This window comes from Ursus arctos, unplaced genomic scaffold (genome assembly GCF_023065955.2).
Source record: "Ursus arctos isolate Adak ecotype North America unplaced genomic scaffold, UrsArc2.0 scaffold_31, whole genome shotgun sequence".
In the NCBI taxonomy this organism is placed as follows: domain Eukaryota; kingdom Metazoa; phylum Chordata; class Mammalia; order Carnivora; family Ursidae; genus Ursus; species Ursus arctos.
In genome coordinates this window covers 3074911-3096883 of record NW_026622997.1, presented here as the reverse complement: position 1 = coordinate 3096883, position 21973 = coordinate 3074911, and the positions used below count along the sequence as shown (strand labels likewise).

At 41.2% G+C, this 21973-nt stretch overlaps 1 protein-coding gene across 4 annotated transcripts in view; it reads right to left on the bottom strand.

Annotated features, from left to right (window-relative positions):
- Positions 1 to 21973, bottom strand: part of SLC17A3 (solute carrier family 17 member 3) — a 58460-nt gene that overhangs the window by 31074 nt on the left and 5413 nt on the right. For 2 of the 4 annotated variants that reach the window (XM_057304785.1, XM_057304787.1), the window contains exons 2-5: positions 19481 to 21857; positions 12990 to 13299; positions 10750 to 11021; positions 9171 to 9263 (exon numbers count right to left, since the gene is read on the bottom strand). The gene's annotated coding sequence lies outside the window, so the exon portion shown is untranslated. The remainder of the gene's footprint in view (positions 1 to 9170; positions 9264 to 10749; positions 11022 to 12989; positions 13300 to 19480; positions 21858 to 21973) is intronic. The other 2 variants (XM_057304789.1, XM_057304786.1) reach the window with 2 other exon arrangements.

The following is a 21973-nucleotide window of genomic DNA, read 5'->3' as shown; positions in this document are numbered from 1 at the left end:
GAGAAATTAGGGAATCCATCCCATTTACAATAGCACCAAAAACCATACGTTACCTTGGAATTAACTTAACCAGAGACGTAAAGGACCTATATTCTAGAAACTATAAATCACTCTTGAAAGACATTGAGGAAGACATAAAAAGATGGAAAAATATTCCATGCTCATGGATCAGAAGAATTAACATAGTTAAAATGTCCATGCTACCCAGAGCAATCTACACTTTCAATGCTATCCCGATCAAAATACCAAGGACATTTTTCAAAGAACTGGAACAAATAGTCCTTAAATTTGTATGGAAACAGAAAAGGCCCCGAATCTCCAAGGAACTATTGAAAAGGAAAAACAAAGCTGGGGGCATCACAATGCCGGATTTCGAGCTGTACTACAAAGCTGTGATCACAAAGACAGCATGGTACTGGCACAAAAACAGACACATAGACCAATGGAACAGAATAGAGAGCCCAGAAATGGACCCTCGGCTCTTTGGGCAACTAATATTTGATAAAGCAGGAAAAAACATCCGGTGGGAAAAAGACAGTCTCTTCAATAAATGGTGCTGGGAAAATTGGACAGCTACATGCAAAAGAATGAAATTTGACCACTCTCTCACACCATACACAAAAATAAACTCCAAAGGGATGAAAGACCTCGATGTGAGACAGGAATCCATCAAAATTCTAGAGGAGAACATAGGCAGCAACCTCTACGACATTGGCCAAAGCAACCTTTTCCATGACACATCCCCAAAGGCAAGAGAAACAAAAGATAAAATGAACTTATGGGACTTCATCAAGATAAAAATCTTCTGCACAGCCAAGGAAACAGTCAAAAAAACTAAGAGGAAGCCCACAGAATGGGAGAATATATTTGCAAATAACACTACAGATAAAGGACTGGTATCCAAGATCTACAAAGAACTTCTCAAACTCAATACACTAGAAACAAATAAACAAATCAAAAAATGGGCAGAAGATATGAACAGACACTTTTCCAATGAAGACATACAAATGGCTAACAGACACATGAAAAAATGTTCAAAATCATTATCCATCAGGGAAATTCAAATCAAAACCACACTGAGATACCACCTTACGCCAGTTAGAATGGCAAAAATAGACAAGGCAAGAAACAACAATTGTTGGAGAGGATGTGGAGAAAGAGGATCCCTCCTACATTGTTGGTGGGAATGCAAGTTGGTACAGCCACTCTGGAAAACAGTGTGGAGGTCCCTTAAAAAGTTAAAAATTGAGCTACCCTATGATCCAGCCATTGCACTACTGGGTGTTTACCCCAAAGATACAGACGTAGTGAAGAGAAGGGCCGTATGCACCCCAATGTTCATAGCAGCAATGTCCACAATAGCTAAATCGTGGAAGGAGCCGAGATGCCCTTCAACAGATGACTAGATTAAGAAGTTGTGGTCCATATATACAATGGAATATTACTCAGCTATCAGAAAGAACGAATTCTCAACATTTGCTGCAACATGGACGGCACTGGAGGAGATAATGCTAAGTGAAATAAGTCAAGCAAAGAAAGACAACTATCATATGATTTCTCTCATCTATGGAACATAAGAACTAGGAAGATCGGTAGGGGAAGAAAGGGATAAAGAAAGGGGGGGTAATCAGAAGGGGGAATGAAACATGAGAGACTATGGACTATGAGAAACAAACTGAGGGCCTCAGAGGGGAGGGGGGTGGGGGAATGGGATAGACCGGTGATGGGTAGTAAGGAGGGCACGTATTGCATGGTGCACTGGGTGTTATATGCAACTAATGAATCATCGAGCTTTACATCGGAAACTGGGGATGTACTGTATGGTGACTAACATAATATAATAAAAAATCATTAATAAAGAAAAAAAAATAAAGCTCTTATCTACAAATAAATAAATAAATAAAAACAAATTGGGAATCCAATCACCCAGGAAGCTGGGAATATTTGCCATTTCTAAGAAAACTTTGGTTTTCATGCATCTAATCCTTATTGTAAGAATATTATAACATTCTGGGAGGCTGGGTGAAATAGGTGATAGGGATTAAAGGTACACTTCTGGAGAGGAAAAAAGATGGCGGAGAAGTAGGGGTCCCCTTTTTCAGCTGGTCCCCTGAGTCGAGCTGGGTACCTACCAGACAATCCTGAAAACCCACGGAATCAGCCTGAGACGCAGGAAGATACATCTGGATCTCTATGAATGAACATCTCCAGCGCTGAGTATTGAGGTACGAAGCGGTGAGCCGTGAATCCTCGCACAGATATTGGAAGATAGACAGAAGGGGGAGGGAGCCGCCACGTTTGGGCGCCGGGAAGCGGTAGCCACCTGCACTGGGGAGCCGCCGGACTCACGGACTGGCACCCGCAAGAGAGCGGACTGAGACCGTGAGCCCCGAACGCGCGACCAGACTGAAAACCCTCACTCCAGAGCGCTCACTGGAACCGGACTGACATTGGGAGCTCGGGAGCGCATGCGCGAGCAGACTGAAAACCGGTGCTCCAGAGCATGCGCGAACCATACTGAAACAGGGAGCTCGGGATCGCACAAAGGACAGAGATGTGCTGGCCCTGGAAGTGAGGGCTGGGACACCGGCTGTGGGCCGCACAACCTGGGCGCTGCGGGGTTTTTGGCAGCACCGACAGAAACAGAGTTAAAGAGGCCAAGAGAGCTCAGCCAAGAGAGCAGACTGAGATCTCTCTGTTCTGAGACAGAGGCTAGGATACGGCCACTGCTGCTCTGACTCTCAGAAGAGTCACAGAAAACCGCCAGGGAAAGCCGCCAGAGAACAAAAGCCCAGAAATACCAGCTCACATTGTGCCCATCCCCATCCCCCCTCGCAGGGGACAGGGAGACTCTACCCAAACAGGGTTGCCTGAATATCGGCGTGGCAGACCCCTCCCCCAGAAGGCAGGCTGCAAAATCAAGAAGCCCACATCCCTAAGGTCCCTATAAAACAAGTGCACACTGCCTGGGTCCTGGTCAATAATGCGGGCTCTGGGCAACCCCACAACCCCTCCTCATCAGAATGACGAGGAAGAGAAATCCCCCCTAGCAAAGAAAAGATAATGAGTCTGTGGCCACTGCCACAGAACTGATGGATATGGATATAACCAAATTATCAGAAATGGAGTTCAGAGTAACAATGGTCAAGATGATGTGTAGACTTGAAAAAAATATTAACGAGAATATAGAATCTCTAACGGCGGAAATGAGAGCGAATCTGGTAGAAATTAAAAATGCTATGAATCAAATGCAGTCAAAACTAGATGCCCCGACGGCCAGGGTAAATGAGGCAGAAGTCGAATTAGTGAATTGGAGGATGGGATGGTAGAAGAAAAAGTTAGAACAGAAACTTGGCTCAAAAAAATCCAATCTCAAGAATGTAGGTTATGGGAGATTACTGACTCAATGAAACGTTCCAATATCAGAATCATTGGCATCCCCAAGGAGGTGGAGAAAGAGAGAGGTCTAGAAGAGATATTTGAACAAATTGTAGCTGAAAACTTCCCTAATCTAGCAAAGGAAACAAGCATTTGTGTCCAAGAGGCAGAGAGGACCCCTCCCAAGGTCAACCACGGCAAACCTACACCATGTCACGTCATAGCGCAATTCGCAAATATCAGATCCAAGGATACAGTATTGAAAGTGGCCAGGGCGAAGAGATTTCTCACGTACAGAGGCAAAAATATCAGAATAATGTCAGACCTGTCTACATAGACCTGGAAAGAGAGGAAGGGTTGGCAGGGTATTTTTAAAGCTCTATCCGAGAAGAACATGCAGCCAAGGATCCTTTATCCAGCAGGGCTGTCATTCAGAATTGATGGAGAGATAAGGACCTTCCAGGATTGGCAGAAATTGACTGAATTTTTAACCACAAAACCAGCCCTACAGGAGATATTAAGGGGGATTCTATAAAAGTAAAAAGGCCCCAAGAGTGATACAGAACAGAAATTTACAATCTATAGAAACAAAGACTTCACAGGCAACATGACATCATTAAAATCATATCTCTCAATAATCACTCTCAATGTGAATGGCCTAAATGTTCCCATAAATGCCACAGGGTTGCAGACTGGATAAAAAGACATGACCCATCCATTTGCTGTCTACAAGAGACTCATCTTGAACCTAAAGTTACATCCAGACTGAAAGTGAAGGGATGGAAAACTATTTTTCATGCCAATGGACCTCAAAAGAAAGCTGGGGTAGCAATTCTCGTATCAGACAGATTAGATTTTAAACTAAAGACTGTAGTGAGAGATACAGAAGGACACTATATTATTCTTAAAGAATGTATCCAACAAGTGGATATGACAATTATAAATATCTATACCCCCAACAGGGGAGCAGCTAGATACACAAGCCAACTCTTAACCAGAATACAAATACATATAGATAATAATACGTTAATAGTAGGGGACCTCAACACTCCACTATCAGCAATAGACAGATCACCTAAGCAGAAAATCAACAAAGAAACAAGAGCTTTGAATGACATACTAGACCAGATGGAGTTCATAGATATACACAGAACACTACACCCCAGAACAACAGAATACTCATTCTTTTTGAATGCACATGGAACTTTCTCCAGAATAGACCATATACTGGGTCACAAAACAGGTCTCAACCGATACCAAAAGACTGAAATTATTCCCTGCATATTCTCAGACCACAGTGCTTTGAAACTGGAACTCAATCACAAGGGAAAATTTGAAAGAAACTCAAACACTTGGAAACTAAGAACCATCCTGCTCAAGAATGATTGGGTAAACCAGGAAATTAAAAATCAATTTAAACAATTTATGGAGACCAATAAGAATGAAAACACAATGGTCCAAAACCTATGGGACACTGCAAAGGCGATCCTAAAGGGGAAATACATAGCCATCCAAGCCTCACTCAAAAGCATAGAAAAATCTAAAATGCAGTTTTTATATTCTCACCTCAAGGAGCTGGAGCTAGAACAGAAGAACAGGCCTAACCCACACACAAGAAGGCAGGTGATCAAGATTAGAGCAGAGATCAATGAATTAGAAACCAGGGGCACAATAGAGCAGATCAACAGAACTAGAAGCTGGTTCTTTGAAAGAATAAATAAGATCGATAAGCCACTGGCCAGACTTATTCAAAAGAATAGAGAAAGGACCCAAATTAATAAAATTATGAATGAAAAGGGAGAGGTCACAACCAACACCAATGAAATAGGAAGGATCATTAGAAACTTTTATCAACAGCTTTATGCCAATAAATTAAACAACCTGGAAGAAATGGATGCCTTCCTGGAAACCTATAAACTACCAAGACTGAAACAGGAAGAAATTGATTATTTAAACAGACCAATTAATTATGAAGAGATTGAAGCAGTGATCAAAAACCTCCCCAAAAACCAGAGTCCAGGGCCTGATGGATTCCCCGGGGAATTCTACCAAACATTCAAAGAAATAATACCTATTCTCCTGAAGCTGTTTCAAAAAATAGAAACAGAAGGAAAACTACCAAACTCATTCTATGAGGCCAGTATTACCTTGGTCCCCAAACCATGCAAAGACCCCATCAAAAAGGAGAATTACAGACCGATATCCCTGATGAATACGGACGCCAAAATTCTCAACAAGATCCTAGCTAATAGGATCCAGCACTACATTAAAAGGATTATCCATCATGACCAAGTGGGATTCATCCCTGGGATGCAAGGATGGTTCAACATTTGCAAATCAATCAGTGTGATAGATCATATCAACAAGAAAAGAGTCAAGAACCATACGATCCTCTCAATTGATGCAGAAAAAGCATTTGACAAATTACAGCATCCTTTCCTGATTAAAACCCTTCAGAGTGTAGGGATAGAGGGTACATTCCTCAATTTCATAAAAACCATCTATGAAAAGCCTACAGCAAATATCATCCTCAATGGGGAAAAGCTGGAAGCCTTTCCCTTAAGATAAGGAACACGACAAGGATGCCCACTCTCGCCATTATTATTCAACATAGTACTAGAAGTCCTTGCAACAGCAATCAGACAACAAAAAGGAATAAAAGGTATTCAAATTGGCAAAGAAGAAGTCAAACTGTCTCTCTTCGCAGATGACACGATACTCTATATGAAAAACCCAAAAGAATCCACCCCCAAACTACTAGAAGTTATAGAGCAATTCAGTAATGTGGTGGGATACAAAATCAATGCTCAGTTGCATTTTTATACATGAACAATGAGACTGAAGTAAGAGAAATTAAGGAATCCATTCCATTTACAATAGCACCAAAATTCATATGTTATCTCAGAATTAACTTAACCAGAGACATAAAGGATCTATATTCTAGAAACTACAAATCACTCTTGAAAGACATTGAAGAAGACACAAAAAGATGGAAAAATATTCCATGCTCATGGATCAGAAGAATAAACATAGTTAAAATGTCTATGCTACCCAGAGTAATCTACACATTCAATGCCATCCCGATCAAAATACCAATGACATTTTTCAAAGAACTGGAACAAACAGCCCTTAAATTTGTGTGGAACCAGAAAAGGCCCAGAATCGCCAAGGAATTGTTGGAAAGGAAAAACAAAGCTGGAGGCATCACGTTGCCTGATTTCAAGCTATACTACAAAGCTGTGATCACAAAGACAGCATGGTACTGGCACGAAAACAGACACATAGACCCATGGAACAGAATAGAGAACCCAGAAATGGACCCTCAGCTCTTTGGGCAACTAATCTTTCACAAAGCAGGAAAAAACATCTGGTGGAAAAAAGACAGTCTCTTCAATAAATGGTGCTGGGAAAATTGGACAGCTACATGCAAAAGAATGAAACTTGACCACTCTCTCACACCAGACACAAAGATAAACCCCAAATGGATGAAAGACCTCGATGTGAGACAGGAATCCATCAAAATCCTAGAGGAGAATATAGGCTGCAACCTCTTTGACATCAGCCATGGCAACTTTTTTCATGACACATCTCAAAAGGCAAGAGAAACAAAAGAAAAAATGAACTTGTGGGACTTCATCAAGATAAAAATCTTCTGCACAGCCAAGGAAACAGTCAAAAAAACTAAGAGGCAGCCCACAGAATGGGAGAAGATATTTGCAAATGACACTACAGATGAAAGATTAGTATCCAAGATCTACAAAGAACTTCTCAAACTCAATACACAAGAAACAAATAATCAAATCAAAAAATGGGCAAAAGATATGAACAGACACTTTTCCAATGAAGACATACAAATGGCTAACAGACACATGAAAAAATGTTCAAAATCATTAGCCATCAGGGAAATTCAAATCAAAACCACATTGAATACCACCTTATGCCAGTTGGAATGGCAAAAATTGACAAGGCAGGAAACAACAAATGTTGGAGAGGATGTGGAGAAAGGGGATCCCTCTTAAACTGTTGGTGGGAATGCAAGTTGGTACAGCCACTCTGGAAAACAGTGTGGAGGTCCATTAAAAAGTTATAAATTGAGCTACTCTATGATCCAGCCATTGCACTACTGGGTATTTACCCCAAAGATACAGACGTAGTGAAGAGAAGGGCCATATGCACCCCAATATTCATAGCAGCACTGTCCACAATAGCTAAATCGTGGAAGGAGCCAAGATGCCCTTCAACAGATGACTGGATTAAGAAGATATGGTCCATATATACAATGGAATATTACTCAGCAATCAAAAAGAACGATTTCACAACATTTGCAGCAACATGGACAGGACTGGAGGAGATAATGCTAAGCGAAATAAGTCAAGCAGAGAAAGACAATTATCATATGGTTTCACTCATTTATGGAACATAAGAAGTAGGAAGATCGGTAGGAGAAGAAAGGGAAGAAGAAAGGGGGGGGTAAACAGAAGGGGGAATGAACCATGAGAGATTACAGACTCTTGGAAACAAACTGAGGGCTTCAGAGGGGAGGGGGGGGATCAGGATAGGCCGGTGATGGGTATTAAGGAGGGCACGTATTGCATGGTGCACTGGGTGTTATACGCAAGTAATGAATCATGGAACTTTACATCAAAAACTAGGGATGTACTGTATGGTGACTAATGTAATATAAAAAATTATTAAAAAAAAATAATAAAGGATATATCTTTGAAAAAAAATAAAGGTACACTTCTCATGATGAGCACTGAGGCATGTGTAGAATTGTTGAATATTGTTAAATATCATATACCAGAAAGTAATATAACTGAAAGTTAACCATACTGGAATTTTTTAAAAAATTAATTAAAAAAAGAATGTTATTCACCAAATATTTCTGCTGTTATTCATTTATCTAATTTAAATATTTATACTAATACTCATCTACTTGGGGAGGACACTAGTTTTTCCACTAACTTTGCTGTTCTATCTTTAACGATGTTGAATTGTACTTGCTTGATGATTTTTGTTGATGGTGTTGAGTTACCAAATGGATGAATCTATTTCCACACCCTAAGTGAGAATTACTACTTACCATGTGGGTTAATGGGCTTCCTGATTCCTAGAGCCTGTCTTGGGGGAGGTCGGTAGAGATTAGATGTGCCCCTGGGACTCGTGTATGAAACACTGGCATTTTGAATCTTATCTAAAACATTTTTGTTTATTAGCGCTCCGTGACTATGTCAGTCATTTAAAGTATAGCTAGATTTCAAATCTTGGAGAAAAATGCAAAGGATAGTTTCCCTCTATCTCCTTTTTCTTTTGTTCCTTTGCCGTCTGCTACTTTATGAAGATGAGGAGTTTGCCTCAGGCTTGACTTGGTTTCTTTTAGGTTCCAAGATTTATATTAAAGTTTCTGTGTGGTTCAATCCCTTTTGATCTTTCCCTCTCCTGCTCAGATACTCACTTCTTTTCTCAGTGCTGAATCAGGATGAGAAGCAAGGTCATTGACCACCTATTGTTGCTACAGAAGAGGGTTAGGGGCCAGTCATTCACTGGCCTGCACTGCAAGGCTAAGTTTTGATTGTATTCAATTAGTTGTGGCCTCTAGTTGTCGGACACTTGTGCTTCGAAGTGATGGGAATCCAACTGAAATGGTTTTGGAAGAAAAGAAAAAGAGGAGGTGGAGATTGAGACAGGCCACAGACAGTAGGGAGGGCAGCAGGAAGGAGCCCAGCGCAGGACACAGCAGACTGTATCGAAATCTCTCCCAACCAAACGAAATGAAACAAAACACAACAAACTCATTTTTGCTGCCTTCTTACGGTTCCACTTCCTTTTCTTAATCTTCTCCGAGAGGCAACAGACATGTCTGCAGGCCGTTCTGGAATCTCACTCTTCATAGCCATAAAAAGAAAGACAAAGCAGCTGTGGTCAAGCTCCAGGTCGGAAATCCCAAGAAAGAGTTGGATCTGCCCCGCCCAGGGGACCGTGCCGCCATTTGACCCAAAGCATCAGGTACTCTGATTGGCTGTTCCCATCATCCCAAGGCTGTTCAATGTCACTACTTTCTAATAAAATCAATTTAGTGCCTCATGAACAGCATGTTTGGGTGTTTTGTTTTGTTTTAAATAATCCAATCGGATAAAATAGAATGGAATGAGTCAGAGTGCATCCTGCTAAGTAAGAGTAAAGATTGTTGGTGGAATTTGGATTCTGAAACACGTACCTATATCTACAGAATGAACCTGGATATTAATATTTCATCACAGTGTAAAAGGTCTATTACTTACTGTAGGTCAAAAGGGTAGAAACACATTGTATATGTTTTTATTTTTATTATAATGCCTCTGCTTTATTAAATCTCCCAGATTTAATGCTTTTATATGGCATTAGGAAAAGGACAGCCTGGACTAGATCTTGAAAGTTCTCATCACAAGAAAAAAAAATTTTTTTTGTAACTTTGTATGAGGACAGGTGGTAACTCAACTTATTGTGATGATTACTTTACAATGCATACAAATATTGAACCATTGTGTTGTATACCTTAAACCAATATAATGTTATACGTCAAGTATACGTTAATTAAAAAAACCTTGTGAATTCATTTAAATTCAGTTTATTCATATAAACATAATAAAATAAAGTTTTAGAACAAAAAAAGTCCAGCCTAAAAAATTATTGCTTAACAGGGGCACCTGTGTGGCTCAGTCAGTTAAGCGTCGAACTCATGATTTCTGCTCAGGTGATGATCTCAGGGTCATGAGATCAAGCCCCATGTCAGGTTCTGCACTGGGCATGGAGCCTGCTTAAGATTCTCTCTCCCTCTGCCCTCCCTGCTCACACTCTCTCTCTAATAAACAAATAAATAAAATAAAATAAAAATAATTGCTTAACCACATACTTACTTCATTATACTGCACTTTTACAGATATCGCGCCTTTTACAACTGGAAGGTTTGTGGCGACCCTGCGTGGCGCGAGTCTATCACTGCCATTTTTTCAACAGCATTTGCTCACTTGGCGTCTTTGCCACATTTTGATAATTTTTGCAGTATTTCAAACTTTTTCATTATATATGTTTGTTACGGCGATCTGCGATCAAGGGTGACTGCTCACTGAAAGCTCAGATGATGATCAGCATTATTCACCAATAGAGTATTTTTAAAATTAAGTGTGTACATTGTGTTTTTACTGTAATGCTATTGTATGCCTCATAGACTACAGTATAGTGTGAACACAACTTTTTTATGCGCTGGGAAAACAAAAATTAATTTGATTCCCTTTATTGTGATATTCACTTTACTACGGTGGTCTGGCACTGAACCCACAATATCTCCTATAATTTCTTTTCATTACCCTAAGGATTCATGGCGAGACATACCCATTTCTCCCCTAGACTCCAGTTTGCACTCCTCCCTCCAGGTCAGGATGTTGAAGCAGGGATGCTAGCATCTCTTCCAAGGCCATGTGCATCATCAATTCCTTGTGCAATGGGTCTCCGAGTGGATCACCGGTGCACCTCCCACCTGGCATAGTACCACAGGTGGCTGCCAGTACCTCCAGGCCATTCACAAGGCCGTAAGTTTCCTACGGCCTGGAGAGCTGGCCAAGCAGGCTGTGGGAGGGCACCAATGCCGTCAACAAGTACACCAGCTGCAAATGAGATCCTTTTATCAGAACTTGAATATCATAAACCAAAGACATTTTTTAGAGCCATCTTATTTTTAAAATTTAGAGTTCTAGTTAATGCCTTTTTCGCTAATAATTCATTGGTTTTGATTTACACAGTCAACTAGTAAATGAACCCAATTTTTTCTCAGCTTTAACGCCTTTCTTTACGAGCAAATAGGTTGTTTGGAGTTTTTTGTTTCCAGGGTTGTCTAGTAAGTTCTACACGCATGTGCTCTAATGTACCACTTAGGAAATGATAGTTTCCATCCTTTACTTTTTGATTAGAGCCTTTAAACATCATGTTGTGCCATCTTTACAGCTTTTCTTCAATGTTAAATACCATCTTCATAATGTTCATAATCTTTTATGGTATCTCGGTTTAAGCTGTTTCCTAATATGCTAGCCCAACTATATACATTTTTCAAAATTTTCCAATTTACTGAGGTTTTCACTTGGTCCTGGAGACACTGGGGCCTTGGCCCAGGTGTCATGTTTTCCAAGATCATTCTCCTCCCCCAGGTCAAAGAATTCTTGCTCAATCTAAGGGTGGCCCAGTCTCTGCCAACCATTGATTGTAGGTGGGTGGGTGGATATATGACCCACACGAGGCCAGCAGCGCTCCTCACAGAGTCCCGTTAGGGACGTCAGTCTCTTTCAAACACTTTTCAAAGTGCTCTTGGTAGAGGTCGCTCTCAGCTACTAGTGTGCAACTTCCTGGTTGCCTTTTCCTTCCTGGGTGGTTCATGCCAAGTATTAATACTATCCAATCAGAGTGAATATCAAGCAGCTCATTTACATGTAGTCATTCTTTGCTTTTCATCCAATCAGAGATTGGGTTGCACCAATACCTCATTTGAATACAGCAACTGTAAGTAGATCCCACTTGGTATCAAATGTCATCATTCTCTTTACTCAAAGCAGTGGGAGGCTGGATTTATGATGACTGGGTCTTTATTTGAGGATTTCAGTATCTCTATAAATGACTCCAAGAGAGATTTTTTGTTGTCTCTAAAAAGGACTCTAAGAAAACTTTCACCAAAACTCAGAAGATTCGCAGGAGAGATATTCTAAAGACAAATAATTGTTCATCTAGTTTAATAACATCTTGAAACAGGCGTACCCCAACATGGGCATTTCATCCAATGCCATGTGTGTTGAGAACTATTTTGTCAGAGATATCTTCAAGCACACAGTAGGGGATGCTTCCCACCTGGCTCATTAGAACAGGTATTGGAACAATTTTCTGTGCGCCTGCTCCTGCCTGTGGAGTTGACTAAGCAGGCTATATCTGAGGACATCAAGGCCATTGCGAAGTACCCCAGCTCTATACAAATGAGCTGCTGTTAAGAGGACTTGAACGACTTAAGACAAATTTTCTTTTCAGAGCCATCAACATTTTCAATTCATAATCAATGTGTTTGTATTTCTTTTTTTTTTAGATTTTTTTTATTTATTTATTTATTTGAGAGAGAGAGAGTGAGCACTGAGCTGGGAGGAGAGGGAGAAGCAGGCTCCCCATGAGCAGAGAGCCCGACGCGGCGCTTGATCCCAGGAACTGGGGACCATGACCTGAGCCTAAGGCAGATGCTTAACAGACTGAGCCACCCAGGTGCCCCTGCACCTGTGTTTGTATTTCTAATACAAATACCTTTGATGTTACCTCTTTGTGGACTGTCCAGGATCCTGTGAAGTTGACAAATTTAGTAAAACTTTTATCCTTTCTACTTTTTTTTTTTAAAAGACTTTTACTTATTTATTAACTTACTTTGAAAGTAATCTCGACACCCAGCATGGGGCTCAAACTCAAAACTGCTGAGATCAAGAGTCAGAGGCTCTACCGACTGAAACAAACTATTCTTTCTATTTTAAAATTTCTATTATCTTACCTGGTGTAAAATTAACTTATCTAGTTTAAATATAATAAGGGATTTTCCCATCGTATTTTCTTACCACTTCTTTATGTGGGGATGCTATTGTATTGTCATATTGTATTTGACCGCTTTGCTGAATCCTGTCATTTCAGGCTGTCAGGTTTTCCTCGAGGGTTTTCCAGGTAGCAAGCTGTCGAGCAGTCAGGTGGGCTCTAAGCAGCAGCACAGTGGTCCTTCCAGGCACGCTCGCCACATTTTCGTATATTTGGTCAGGAGGAAGACAATAAGCCCAAATGGATTTAAACAGTTCATTGCTGATACAGATACCAGAAGCAAGATCAACATGGTGTCACCTTCCTGTTTTCCTAGTTTCACAGGATGACAGGGACCTGGAAGGGCCAGATGAAAAATGACACAAGTGTGGTGGGTTGGTCTGTCATTGAAGAGCGAACTACACTGTGGCTGGGCAGCTTTATAACCTGCATCTGTTCCCAAGGGTAGAGATAGAAACTCCTATGGCTCCCTGGGAGCTGAGAGGCAGGTGAGAAGAAACTGCATCACTGAAGCCTCCCACAGCTTAGGTAAAGTCCACGTAGACCCGGGGGGCTGATGAGAAATGGCCTGAAACCGTTCCTCATGGATGCCTCTTGGCATGTTCCAGGGAGAACTACAGGGCACTCTGCCGAGACGGGTCAGAGTGCAACTGAGCCCTGCCTGAGCTCCACTTGTGTGACCCACCTGGGGATGTGCTGAGTCATCAGGGTGCCAATGGCAGAGTCACTCTGCTACACCAACCGTGGGATTATTTTGCCTTACTGTTTTCAGTAGTTAAATTTCTTCTCAAAATGCATCGTCTAGACACACACATGGCTAGCAGACACATGAAAAAATGTTCCACATCGCTGGCCATCAGGGAAATAGAAATCAAAGCCACAATGAGATACCACCTCACACCGGTTAGAATGGCAAAAATTAACAAGACAGGAAGCAACAAGTGTTGGCGAGGATGTGGAGAAAGGGGATCCCTCTTACACTGTTGGTGGGAATGCAAGTTGGTGCAGCCACTCTGGAAAACAGTGTGGAGGTTCCTCAAGAAGTTAAAAATAGAGCCACACTGTGACCCAGCAATTGCACTACTAGGTATTCCCCCAAAGATACAGATGTGGTGAAAAGAAGGGGCACATGCACCCCAATGTTCATAGCAGCATTGTCCACGATAGCCAAACTGTGGAAGGAGCCGAGATGTCCTTCAACAGATGAATGGATAAAGAAGATGTGGTTCATACCTATAATGGAATATTACTCAGCCATCAGAAAGGATGAATATCTACCATTTGCATCAACATGGATGGAACTGGAGGGGATTATGCTAAGTGAAATAAGTCAACTGGAGAAAGACAATTATCATATGGTTTCATTCATATGTGGAACATAAGGAATAGCACAGAGGACCATAGCGGAATGGAGGGAAAACTGAATGGGAAGAAATCAGAGAGGGAAACAAATCATTAAGGACTCTGAACTCTGGGAACCAAACTGAGGGTTACAGGAGGGAGGGGAGTGGGGAGATGGTAACCGGGTGATGGGTATTAAGGAGGGCACGTGTGGTGATGAGTACTCGGTGTTACCTGCAACTAATGAATCATTGAACACTACAACAAAGACTAATGATGTACTAGATGCTGGCTAATTGAACATGATAATAAAATGCATTGTCTAATAGTCGGATACAATGATTAAAAATAGTAATACTAGTGGATTTGAGTTTCTCAAGTATAATACACAGACTTATTTGACATATGTTACTAACAGACTTTAATTAAAATTAAATATAAAATATTAGCAACTACCCACTTAGCAACTACTAAATAACATGTGATTCTTTCCTTCTTTGATTAGCATCATGAAATACATTTATTATTTTAACCATCAGCAGCAAGAGGAGTCAAACCAATGGAATGATATCATGAAATTGCTTTTGAAAAAGGCAAAAACACTTTGTTTTGAAAAGAGGCAAAATTCTTCTCGATCTAGAATTCTATATACAGCTAAACTATAATTTAAGGATGCATGTGAGATAAAAACCTTTTTAGACAAAGGCTGCCGTTTTTGACGACTCACAGAAGGGTGTTTAACTTAACGTATAGTAAGAGAAAACAGCAAGACTATTGTCACCGTTCTGATTTCAGAAATCTAAGAGTCCGATAACGCACTACTGGTAAGAATGTAGGGAAATAAGGAGGGCCTTGGAAGTAGTAGTCATGATCAATTTTAGAAAAATAGTAGGAAAATAAGGAAGGCTTGAGGACCAAATCACCCATTTCATGCCCTCAGCTGGATTCATAGCTACAGAGGCAAGTATGGGAGAGCTGTGCCCACAAAAATGGAATTTGGAATGCTCTGGTGTGTCTCCAAGCTCTTTAACAAGACTGGCCCTATTGGTCTTTAACCATAAACTTGTCTCTTAATTTTTTTATGTTATTTTGACAATGAGCAAAAATCCATCCTTTCCTGGATTTTAAGCTCCCTCTCCACCTCTCCCTTATTCTCCGTGTACCCTCCGGCGACATAGAGAGATTAAGAACAAAGTTCATCTCATAAGGAGGAGGAGGGACAGGATTGCAGGCCAAGATCACTTCACTGGCTCCCGTGCTGGGGGGTGGTTTTCACGGTGTCAAGGGAAAGGTTGGGGCTCCTATGTCAGGCGTCTGTGGATGCGCCATGAAGAAAGCCCTGTTGGACCAGCTTCAGGACAGAAGGCAGCTGGGGTGGAAGAGCAGACAGGACAGGAAGGACAACGGATGAATGAGCACAGCCCCGCAGACCACATGCCTGGAAGTCAGGATTTGTACCCCACTGGCTCCCGCTTCCTCTCACGTCTCTGCCTCTCTTCTTCCCTCTCCCTCCTTCTCCTTGTCCTCTCTCCTCTCCCTCCTCCCCTCTCTTCTTGCCCCACAACCCCAAGCTCTCATTTCTGCTGTCTTCTTACGTATCACTTTCTGTCCAGGCTCCAGATCAGAGAGTCTTACGAAGCTCTCTTATCGGCCCAGCTCTGGTTGCGTCCACAACTCTTGGACCTAATATCAGGGCTGGGGCATTAGGTAGAGTTCTCCCATTAGCTGAGCCGGTCTGATATGTGCCTGTGGTCACCTGGAGTGTTCTGGCTGGCTGTTACCATAGACCCAGAGTATTGCAAAGCATGAATCTTGACACACCCGTGAAATCAACTTGCGTGGCTATGAAGAATCTTCTTGAAAAATGAAATATAATAGGATAGACTAAGACTTTATTCAATAGAATTGAAAATCTCAGAGTATATCTCATGGAATAAAGGTAACTGTTTTATAAATACTTTTGGGGGGGTGCCTGGGTGGGGCAGTTGATTAAGCATCTGATTCTTTTTTTTTTTTAATTTTATTTATTTATTTGACAGAGAGAGAGAGACAGTCAGCGAGAGAGGGAACACAAGCAGGGGGAGTGGGAGAGGGAGAAGCAGGCTCCCAGCAGAGGAGCCGGATGTGGGGCTCGATCCCAGAACACCGGGATCACGCCCTGAGCCGAAGGCATAAGTTTAAGGACTGAGCCACCCAGGCGCCCCTAAGCATCTGATTCTTGATTTCGGCTCAGGTCATGATCTCAGGGTGGTGAGACAGAGCCCCGCATGGGGCTCAGCATGGGATCTGCTTAAGATTCTCTCCCTCTGCCTCTCTCCCCACAAGATAAATAAATAAATCCTTAAAAAATATATATTTTTGTTTCAATTATGTTTGTGTTTATGAGTCTGTCTTGATGGAAATAAAATACTATATATCTTACTGTGTGATATTGTCAGAAAAGTTTTAAAAACTCCTCTGCTGCACATAGTTTTTATATTTCATTTATGTTAATTGTTTCCCACATTTAATGCACTTATATTCTTCACAATAAATGGTACCATTTTTTATTTAGTCTTTCAAAAAGGTTATGTTATCAAATGATTGCTCGGTCATGTAACCTCTGCTTTTACTGCAGGCGTTGGTGGAATGCATACATAGACTAGTTTCTCCATCTGTTTTTAATTTTTAAACTTTGTTTTCATTTTGTTCCTTACCAAATTCACGTGTCTATATGCCCATTTCTACATTCTGTCTCTTTATTCTACCACCTACCTCAATTTACTTTATCATTAAAGTATGGGAAAAAACAATATACTTTTCTCATCAATGGCTCACACCTATTCTCTGAGAAATTCAGCTTCAAGAACTTTAATTTGGCATGACTGCAATAGAGATAGCCCAAATCACAAAAATGTTTCAAAATTGGTCTTTTGTTTATTTGTCTCGTTGGAATATGTCTAAGCAAGCATGTTTCTCTCCTATACAGCAGTTTGTAAGAAACTCTGGGTGTATTTACAAGGTTGCATTGAAAGAATATTTAATGGATCTTAGTCACACATTGTATCACTTCTTATTATTTCTGAGATCCATAGGCAAGGTGAAATTGATAGTGTTTTAGAACTTCTCTTGGCTCTTAGTAGATCTGAAATAGTCACGTTATCTATATTTTTCCAGCTTTGAGATATAACTGACATGCAACATGTGTGAGTTTAAGGTACACAACATGATGACTTGATATACACATATATTGTGAAATTATTACCACAAAAAGATCAGGTGACATATTCATCACCTCACATAATGATCATCGTGTGTGTGTGGTAGGAACATTTAAGATCTACTCTCTTAGAGACTTCAAGTATATACAACAGTATTGTTAACTGTAGTCACCATGCTGTGCATTAGATCTCCAGAACTTATTCATCTCATAACTGGGAGTTTTTAACCCTTCGACCAATATCTCCTTTCTCCCACACCCCCAGCCTCTGGCCACCACCAATCTACTCTCTCTCTATGAATTTGACTTTTTAAGATTTCACATATAAGTGATATTACACAGTTCTTGTCTTTTTGGATAAATCTCAATTGTACATGATCAATATCCTGTAATTGCTACTTCTACGTGGCTCGCAGATATGCGTAATTTTCCGAATATAAATTATATTTCAACAAAAATTATTTTAAGTGAGATGGTTGCTACTAACTCTTCTCTAAGCACTTGTCAGCTCTAAGATCCAGAATTTTTCAGTACTGAATATTACATATTTTGAAACAAAATCTCAATTGTAAATATAATTTATTATTTTGAACATGCAACACTTTCACGTGGTTTGACATTCAAACCTACAAAAAAGCTAATAAAAAGCAAGCAGACAAAATAAAAACAAACAAATTCTGCTTAGTCATGTTCTCCAGTCCTTCATTTCCTTCTTGAAAAAACCAGAGTAATGTCTCCTTGTAACTTTCACAGACAAAAGTATTCAGTTTTCTTTTTAACAGAAAGGATGGCATGCTATCTCTTTTTCAGTAAATTAATATACATATATATTTTTTCTTTTTATTGCTATTTCAAATAAATTTGGGAAACAGAAAAAATTGCCCAATATTCATTGTCCTAACACACCAAAAAATGTCAATTATATATATTTTCCTTGTTGGCTTTTTTACCCCACTTGTTTTTTTATTTGGTTGGAAATCACAGTGCAGAAAATATTTAAGGCAAGTACTTTAAGATGTTACCTTTTCTCTTTTATTACAAAACTTTGAGAGCACAAGAGATTCTTGAAATGTTTATAGTTGGTCACCATTCAAAATATCGTTATCCCACAACCATTTGGTGTCAGGCTATTTGTTAAGAACCGAGAAGAAAAACGTGGCAGGCACCCTCTAGGAGATTACCTTCAGACAGAACAAATGAAGGTGCAGAACTTTAAAAAAGGGACACCTGGGTGGTTCAGTCATTAAGCATCTGCCTTTGGCCCAGGGCCTGATACCAGGATCTAGCCCTGCGTCGGGCTCCCTGCTCTGCCGGGAGCCTGCTTCTTCCTCTCCCACTCCCCCTGCTTGTGTTCCCTCTCTCGCTGGCTGTCTCTCTCTCTGTCAAATAAATAAATAAAATCTTAAAAAAAAAAAACAACAAAACAACTTTAAAATAAGATGTGACAAGACTATCTGGGGTGACTGATTTACCTGGCATCCTAGGGCAGGGGGTGTTTGCTAAGAGTTTTCCAGGTGGGAAAGCACATGCAATGAGAACTAAATATGAGAGGCCGGCTTGGGAACCAGGGAGTATATACTGTGACTAGTGGAGAGGCCTGGGGTCTGGTGCCTAAGAAGAACTAAGGTTTGCAGGTGCTTCTGGACATGAGATGATGGCCAGCAAGGAAGATAGACGTGTAGGGAAAGGAGGACAGTCAGAACCAATAAGACATGGGGAGAGGGAAAGAGAGCTGCAGTATCTCAGGGGGTAGATGGCAATGCTGAAATCAGAGTATAAAGAGGACAATGGCAGACGCTATGAAACCCTTCCACGGGGCAATGGGGCGATGACCCTGGAATTGCTGAGCCAGCAGCAGTGACATGTTCAGTGCCAAATTATATAATGGAAAACAAATCAAATATTGCAGGAGAAAAGCCGAGACCCAGAGAAGAGAGTTTTCAATAGTAAGCAGACAGGAGAACCCACTCAGCTTACCAGGGTGCCGAGGTCCCTTCCGTGCTCCAGGAACTCTGGAAAGCGGGCCGTGGGGAGTCCAGGCATAGAGCCTGTTCGCCTCGTAGTGTGGTCAGGCAACTGCCCACTGGGAGCAGTCCCTTCCAAATGCGGCAGCTGTGTTTAGTTAGGGCTTTTGATAAACGGAACAACTGGGGACTTATTGATTTTAGGACAGAAATGGAGCGATCTGCAAGGTGAGTGGGGGTTAGCCTCAGGCTGCCGCCCAGTACTCCTCGAGTGCATGCCTGGAGAGCCTGCCGGCTCTGGTTACTTGGTGCCCCACTGTGTTTTGGAAGCTTTTAATTGATCAGTCTGATTAGCCCTTATTTGAAGTCAAATGCTAAATAATATCCTTCTGTCTTGTAAGTGGAACCATTTTAACTAAAGCCTGGTTTAGCTTTGGATCGAATTGTCTCCTAGCTGTTTGCTACTCTTCCATAAGTTCCCTTGAAACACTGGGCACACACTAAGAAGGCTCTCAGCACCCTGCCCGAGGAGCTATTAACATCCATAGTGGTGTCAACTTATGTGTTTCTCAAAATCATGGCTATCTTCAATTTCTGAAAAGCATCATTTCGCATCTCCCAAGATTTCCTGATCATTAAGATCCCATCAAATTGCCTGTATTCTAAATCTTACTACATGATATCTTTTCTGTCTCTGTGGCCTCATTATATAATGGGGTAATAATGCTCCCTCGCCACTGGGTTGATTGCTGTGATGATTAACCGGCCTATAATAAGCATGCCACAAATGTTGGCTCTATTATATTATTATTTTTATTATTCATCTCCTTCTCATACATGCGGGTTCTTTTGCCTGGACTATACTCACTATTTTTCTTTATGGAGTAATGCTTGCTAACTTGCAGAGCTGGGCTCCAGTCAAGTCAGTGTCACTTTCTTGACGAGGTCTTTCATGGCCACGTGGTGTTCTCGCCAATCTTTCCTGTCCTTCTATACTGCATTCCCAGTGCTCTTCCCAATTGTAATATGGGATTGATGATGGAGTTTATCATTTAACATCTGCCCAGTTGCTTTTCCTCCAAAGCCCATTCCCCCGTTTCCCTTTCCCTCTTTAGGACTTTACCCAAATGTCTCCTTTTCAGTGAGTCCTCCTTCCCTGCTTAATTTTTCTCCTTAATGTTTATCACCCCTGCTCAATTTTTTACTTACTAACTGCCTTGCTTGCTTTGGACAGGGACTGTATCTGTTTGCTCACCACCCTGGCCAGGCATGGGGTATATATGTTTGGAATGAGAGTATTAGTCCCCATCTAGGATGTCAACTTCCATGATGAGGACAACACTGGCATCACTTGTCACTGTGCCTCCAATACCTCACCCAGACACACATAGAAATTGCTCAAAGCATACATCAGTGAAGAACAAAACAGGTAATCCCATCCAGAGGCCAGGCTACAAGGCAACCGATCTTTTCCTGAAAGGACATGGAGAGCATCAACCTTAAGACAAAAGGCTAATCTTGAGAAGGAACTATTAAATTACTGTTGAAATGAATTCATAAAGATTGATGATAATTGACTTTGAAGAAATATATGAATAGTGATGATATTTGCATGAAAGGAAGAGTTTCTCAATTTCATTATAACTTACTTACAGATAATTTTCTAGGTCACTAATCTGAACCTGTTTGACACCTCCTAGTTCTTCCTCGTATCTGTGCGTGAAGCCAAAGACCCATTTCTGTCCAGCCTTGGAGCGGCAGCACCGCGTGCTCCACACAGCGACATGGTTAGACAGGCATTCCTCAGGTTCGCTTCCAAGAATCCCAACGAAATGTATAGCTCCAAATGCCAAACTGGCTTTTTCAAGCTCCTGGGTGATAACAGGGTCATAAGCGAGGGTATTGTGCACCCATTTCAATGATGCTCAGCCTCTCTGCTTCTCTGAGACTTCTATGTCTGTGGCAGCCATTTCTCTGCTGGGTTCCTGGGAGCCGGGGGTAGAAGTGGAGTTGGGGCCTTGGACCATGGGGGATGATTCACCCTTAAAAGTAGAGAGCACTTTCTGGAACTGAAGAGTCACATAACAACAAGGAGACGGTACTCCCCTGCTTTCAGAAAAGTGACTAGACATGACCACTTGGGAAGTGGTTTCAGCACAAACCGGAAGCCATTATGTTCTGGTTGGGGATGTCCGTGCACTCAGGAACCTCTGCGTACTCATTCACATGAATTAATCATCACACAAACGGACATCGCTTGGGGGAAAGCTCAGGTCCTAAGAACTGCAGTGGCATCCAGAGCAGCGGCGGGAGGTTCTGAAGGTGAAGCCACCCTCGCTTTATTCTGGCAAACAGCTGTCTCAGATAGAAGTGGTTCTCTTCCACAATAACTAAAAAGGAAACAACATAGATTTCATATAAACCTAGTCCCAAGATTTCTTACCCCTTCTTTCTAGTATCGTAACTTTATTTGGGGGAATTATCTCTTTCCCATTGTGTGAGAACA